Source organism: Sylvia atricapilla, chromosome 6, assembly GCF_009819655.1.
Source record: "Sylvia atricapilla isolate bSylAtr1 chromosome 6, bSylAtr1.pri, whole genome shotgun sequence".
Lineage (NCBI taxonomy): Eukaryota > Metazoa > Chordata > Aves > Passeriformes > Sylviidae > Sylvia > Sylvia atricapilla.
Genome location: NC_089145.1, coordinates 6,693,515 through 6,700,832, shown reverse-complemented (window position 1 = coordinate 6,700,832; position 7,318 = coordinate 6,693,515).

The window sequence follows — 7,318 nt, the reverse complement described above, 5'->3', positions numbered from 1 at the left end:
CTGCAGAGGCTTCTGTGAAGCACAGGAGAATGCAATAGGATCTGGTGATGTTTTCTTAAACCACACTGTGCTCTAGGCTGAGGTAATTACTTTACCAAGATGCAGGTAGGTATTTTATTGCCTTTTATTAACTTTTCCTGTCACCTACACTCTTGTTACCAGCTATGCATTCCTCTCCTTAATTCAGCTTCATCTCTAGAGAAATGGTAAATTACTCTTGGCTAACCTCATCTAAGTTTTTATTCCTTATGGAAGACAGGTAGAGGCAAGGCTCTCTGTAAAGAGACTGTGTATTTAAAATATTTTATGCAAAAAAGCACACGACAGATCCACCCAGTGCCTCAGCCTCTCTGGTTCTCCACCTCACCACCTTTCCAAAGAGACTGGTGAAGTGTCCTTTAGTGCACAGCAATATCAAAGTTTGATGCTTGACCACTTCCCCTCCTCCTAAAACAATGACAGCTGCACATACCAAACAGTGAAGGCAGATGGGGAAGGAGGTTTGAAAAGATGTATTTGTACTCATCCAGAGGATCAGTACACTTCAGTGCTTTAAAAATACAGCCAGCAACATGTGCTGAAGAGCAGATTGACTGGAAATGACCTGCTGAAAACAAGGTTTATTTGTAATATATTAGCTGGGCATTCTGACTAATGGGAATGGCTTCATTTTACTCTCAGTGCTCTAACCTGAGCTACAAACACAGGAATTTATTAAAAACATTCAAGCACAGAGTGGTCTCAGAGGAGCAATGACAGAACTCAGGAAAAGCAACCACATCCTGGCAGGCATATCAAAGAGTAGCATTTTATCAAAAACCTATATAAACTCCCTTCTAAGTTCTTTGAAAGGCTTTTCTCAACTCTGTAGAGTGTCAGGACAATTTCTTGCTGGGACTAAATCCATGTGAGCAGAGAAGTGGTGGGATGGGGGTGACAGCTCAGCCGTTTTTTTCTTACTCCACTGACTGAAGCAAAGTTTTCAGGTGGCAACTACAAAAGCAGACTACAGGATTCCAGAACCACAGGGTTGTTTGGCATGGAAGGGACCCTAAAGCTGGTACACCTTACAGCATACAAGAGTTGCTTGTTCTCTATTTTTTGCAGCTCAAAAACTTTCTATGCTCCAAACCTTTCAAGGCCTTAAATTCAACTCTGTTTCAAACCTCTAAGCTTATTGCAATAGACTAGTGGAAGTCTTCTGCTTTTTCAGTTCCCACACCCACTCCCCTGTCAGGGACACCTCCCACTATTCCAGGGTGCTCCCAGCCCCATCCAACCTGGCCTTGGACACTTCCAGGGATGGGGCATCCTCAAATTTTCTGGGCAGCCTGTGCCAGATGATGTTATAATATTGATTTTGTGGAGGTTTTCCTGCTGACAGCTCTCCCACCCACTTCCTTCAATAACATCTCAATTACTTCAAAAGTAATTAACTGTCACATGGATGAATAAATCAGGCATGAAGCATCTGATTCAGAAAAACAGTTCTGTGTGAAAACCACAAAATTCCATTAAGGGATGGGCTCAGCCACAACCCTAACTCCACGGTGTATTCCTTAGCCAGATGTTGCATTTGGGTTTTAACTTAAGAATTGACCAAAAAAGAAAGGATTAAAAGGTGTTTAGAAAGCCATGAAACATGGAGTATTTACTCCCACCCTCATACCACATAATCTGCCTGTGGGGCTTTTTTTTTTTAACACAGGAAGATGAGAAAAAGCATGACATCTTTTAAATATTAAAACATAGATCAACCTGTTCTGAAAAATGACATTCAGGAAGCCTGTTTTAGAGGAAGTGATCTTAAATTATCTTTCATTTAAGGCACTACAAAGGAGGTTGCCTTCAGGTTTTCAGGAGCTTGCATTCAGATATACAAATCTCAGTTTAATCACAGCAATTTTAAAAAAATTAAAATCCCATGTTACTTCAAAAAATTTTGATCAGAGCTGAATAGTTTGGTAATTAAAGGAGCTTGTAATTTTTACCTCAATATCCTCTGGTTCTGACAACATTAAATGAACCTTTTTTAACCAAACTCCCTCTCCTTCCATTTTCCTCAGCTGGAAGTGTGCTCCCTGCTGTGGTTTCCAGTCATTTGCGAAGGACGTTGGTTTGTTCCAGGTGAGAAGTTAAAAAGATTGGGGATACCTGTGCCCACTAGGCTGCTCAGTCCAGGTCATTATCACCTGGCACCCTAAAGGAGGTCAAAGTCACTGCAAACCAATGGTGACAGCATTATTTCCACTTCTGAGGACAGCACATAACATCTGTTATCCTCTCAGCCAAATCCATTTCGGGGTCTCCACAAACACAAGGGCTGTGACTGTTCTGAAGGCACAATGCTCCCAAAATGATCATTAGTACATGCATTAGTATGAGGCAAGAAACTTTGCACTGCTTTTTCGCCTCAGTGCAAGGCTTTGTATTAATTCCCAAGCAAGCAGTACAGCACAGTTTAACATCTGAGTCACACAGAAGTCCTCCTCCTCCTCATATCCAATTTTCCAGTTGAGTAGTCTTTGTTCCAAGAATGTCCAGTGCTGTGACAGGAGTCAATATTATTAAGAAATTCCCTCTTTTCAGTGCTCCTCTCTTTGCATAACCCATCAGAAGGTTAAATCAAAATTCAGTTCTACTTACTGGATCCTCCTTGTATTTCAGGCTTAATTACCTAAACCATCATTACCCAAAGTGGATCAGCACTCCTTCAAGGGAGCTCCTTGTGCCTTCCATGACCTTTGGTCATCTGGTGTGTCTCTCACCAGCTCACTTTTGTGCCTGTCACCCCAGAGCTCTTTCTTTCATCCAGGCAGTCTGCAACACTCAGGGAAATAGAAGCAAAAGCAAAAATTCTTAGCAAGATTGACTTTATCATGAAAAGTACTGCAAACAGAGAGTGATGGTTCTAAAGGGTGAAGCCAGTGTGTATTAATTTGTTTGGGCAATACTGGGTGAGCTCTGTCAACGTAACATATTTTAATTTGTTTCTTTATTTTGTTTATATTTAATTCTAGTCTGTGAATATCATCTGCTCAAGTGGTAAGCAAATGAAGCCAGGTGCAGTGATCCCAAGAGGAGCACACCTGGCACAGATTATATCCTGGTAGGACTGGCATTATGTCCAGGAGAAGGGTTTTCACCAGTAGTAATTTGCCTGATGTGGGTATCCTCCAAGCACTTGAATCACCCACACCTTGTTCCTCACTGCACATTTCTCTGGGGTGCAGACGTGATCTCTCTGAGCTAATGCAAGTCACTCTGGAAAAATCCATCCCTTCTTTTGTATAGGAAGGGATCATGTTTCAAGATGCCAGAAAGGTAAGGAAAAAAAACCCTGAAAAAATGGTATCCCCTTTCCACCCATTTTTTCTTGGGAGAAAATAACTTGAAAAGCCTCTCAAATCACCATGTGAAGGGGGATTATTTTAGCATTGCCAGTTGAATCCAAGGAGAATAATTCTATTTGGGTTTTAGTTCTTACTTGTGAAAGGCTAACTTCAGCCAGTTTGCTTTCCAGGGGACATACTTGCTCTCACTCTGTTTGCACTGATGTTTTGAGTAGTACCCAAGTGGAAAATAGAATTAACATGTTGAGTAAGCTTTATTCCTCTTTAATTTGTTATCACTGTCATTAAGAGTCTTTTATTTTACTTTGGCTAATTGTTAGAGGAACAGCAATAGAAATGTTATAAATCCAGAAATCAATGGTTTCATGGCAGAGTTTTTCCATGGGATGAGTGAGGCCTTTCCATTTATCATGGAGGAGTTCAGAGAGTACTGGAGCCTAGAGGCATCAGTAATTCAAAGAACCCCAGTAACACCCTTGCCATTCAGAAAGGGATAGAAATGAAGTTTCTATTTTGATATATGAGAATTAGCAAAGCAGATAAAAAATCCAAGCCCATTGGTGGGCACCAGGAAACTGATATTTACACATTACAGTCAGGTGCTGAAAAAGCAGGAGCTTTTTAAATATCCTATTAATAATCCCTGTGTGCATGGCACCTCACCAGCAGGAAAAGGTACCAGGTGGTACCTCACCTTCTGCTCACCAATATTCTAGTCTATGCTGCTCAACAATACCATTAAATTGGTATTTACCAATACCACTTTTCCCTGTGAAGTTAATTATCGACCTATGTATTTAATATAAGGTCAAAAATTATATCAAACAATATGTGTTTAAACTTTAACTAAACTGGGAAAACTGAACCATCTTCAGGTTTCTGTCCAGTTACAGAAAAGCAATTTGAACTGGACGTTTTCTACACCTATTTAATCACGTAAGTCCTTCTGCGAATTTTTCTGCAGTGCTCGTAACATTAAAAACCAGTTCTTCCCTTTAATTTCCCTTTTCATATAATAAGGTATTCCTTTTTTTAATGAGATGTCACTACTTCCCCAGCTTTAACATCTGTCAATGCCTGGATAAACAAAATAATGCAAAATGTCTTTGCCATTCTTTTCAAAGACTGTGTATTCAGATACGTGCCCATGGCTTTATTTTTGGTTGCCTTTGAAAACTCCTAAATGCTGTTACTATGCAGTTAATCCACGCAGTAAAAGCAGTAGAAAATTGTACCTCTAAACCCGATTTCTAAAAATAAAATCATCACTTTAGTCTTCACACAAGCCTTTACTTTCAATCCTTGATCTTCCATCTCCCCCTCCTACCTCTTCCAGCCAGGCATAGCCAGGCTGTGTCATTCCACAAACCTCAGGGAAGACACACTGCTGCAATTTTTCCTTCAGATAATTTAAACCAGGGACAGAAAATGCTAAGAGTCATTACTGCTGGGAACTTCAGGCACTATTAAACAGAGAGCAGAGAAACATCCTTGAAATAAAATTCTTCAAACCTTGCTAGCAGCCTACATTTTTAGTTAGAATCTACATCTCCCAAACCAGCTCTCCGAATCCTCTGCAGAGCTTTATTGGAAATTGAGGCTTTGCTTTTCTCTGGATCACAGAAGCTGGATCTGTCTCATTACAGGACACCCCACAGGACAGAATTTAGAAGGTCAAACTGAGGTGTACACACAAAAATCCTATTAAGAGACCCCAGCATGGTGCTCACTGAAGAGTCATTCAGTAAGCAAGGACCGGAAGCTTCCAAGTTTGTCAGTCTTGCTTAGCTGCTCTCTGATGGGTGGAAGCAGCAAGATAATTTTACAGCTTCGCTAAACATTTAAAAGTGAAAAAAAGAAGATTAAAACAACAACAACAACAAAACCCAACATATCATTAACATCTAAATAAGAAATAGAGCTGTGAGCATCCATACCATTTTCAGGTGGGTTATTTATCTTCATGTACACAGACTTTGTGCACAGATCTGCAGGTAGAAGGCAGGCCAACCTTCAGGTTTTATCTGAATATTAAAAGAACTTCTACGAATCACTGGTGAATCTTAACTCCTCTGACTTTGGGCTAAGTATAATGCAAATTGCTTCAGCATGAATAGAGATTGATAAGGTGGTTAAGGACACTCCTTGAAAAAAAGGTTAACTATGGGATTGAACATTAAAAGCCTCTGTCCATGTGATGTTTTTCAGAAGTGCTGCACTTCATCATTAAGCACGGCAAAAATGTACTTTCCAAAAAAAGAAAACCCTGAACCCCCCCAAACCCACTCCCTTATACTAACTTACATGACACTGCTAATACCTACCACACAGTTCCCAGTTTTGCAAATGAAAACGCTTTCCCGTTGAATTTGTGGTTGCCACCTGCAATTTGGGTCAGGCAAATTTTATCCTCTTGGAAAACCGAAATGCCTTTACCCCCCACCTATTCATTTGCCCTTTGCTGAGTGCAATTTTCATAAAATGAATTTATAAAGTGAATGAAAGGTGCTAGATTTCCTGATGCCAAAGCAAAGGCTTTGTTTAGGCATGAAATTACACATTAAGGAAGGTATCATAATTCCAGCTTGTATTTTTTCACGCATCTGACAACCCACCTGAAATTACCAATCGTATTTATTTTTACTTTATATCCTCCTAGATATGCATCACAGACCCAATCAGGTTTTTTAATGTGCTCTGGCAGTTCTCCATTAGCAACAACAACTTCTTCATACATTTCAAGGCCTGTGACAACCCTTTGTATCTGTCTTCTTGCAGCTGCATCCCCTTTCTGCTGTGCTTGCAAATCAAGCACGCTCTGAGCAGCACTGGTGGCTGAAGCAAAGATTAGATTTGTACAGGGATTGTTGCATCTCCCAGGAATCAGCTGCACATTCAACATTTCAAATGAAAGGATCAGGGAGAAGAGGAGCAGCCTAGGATGGGACAGATCAGGTCATCGGAAATAAGGGAATGCCTTCAGGGCACGTCAGAAGTTCAAACAAAATATAAACCAACCAAAAACCCCAGAGCAGGAAAAACCCAGAACTCAGAGAGAAGAGATGCTCTGGGAAGGAGCCAGCAGCAAACAGCTCTGTGGGTCATGTCAGATGAGCATCCTGAGGTGGAGAGTGAGCAGTGGAGAGCAGCAGCCACCAGTGGGGTTTGCTTCTGCACTAAAACCTGCATCTGTCCACAGCAGCATCAGGGAAGGACAGGGAGGAAGAGGGGAAAACAGACCTGTAAGAGAGGCAGGTAACTAAATGCCTCATTTGAATTTCAAAGTTACAGAGATCTAACCCAAAGGATATATAATTTTGATACTGCTTAGTCAGGAAAAAAAAAAAAGGTTTTATCATGTAAGACGTTGTAGCTAAAGAAATAAATCCTGTGAGGTAAATTTAGATGAGCTGGTGTAACGGACAAATGCTGTGAGATGGTAAGTGAAATTCAGGCTCTCTACAATTTTTTTCTTTTTGTTCTCAATACAGGAGCACACACTGAAGTAATAAATTTAGGTCTGAAATTGTGACTACCCCAGTTGTTAAAAAATATTTAAGAATTTGATACACCAATGACTGATGAACAAGTTGTTCCTACCATACGGAGAAAGAAATGTTTCCATGAACTATGCAGAGTATCAGCCATTTCACACTATGTTTTTAAATCAATCTACAGATTATTTGCATCTTTGGCCACACTGACCATGTGCCTTAGAATAAAGGATCACATTTGCATGAAGGATTATTATTTCTCACTGGACAAATTCAAGTGCATTTCTACTCCAAACAGTTACTTCCCACTTTTCTGCCTAAGAGTCAATCATTAGAATCCCTTTAAGTGAGTATTTACTGATCCTGTTTCCTGCAATATTTATTTCTTAGAGTTACAATTAGGAAATGTAAATAACTGATTGTGCTGTCAGATGAATCCCACACTATTCAACTGCTATACTGGGAAAAAAC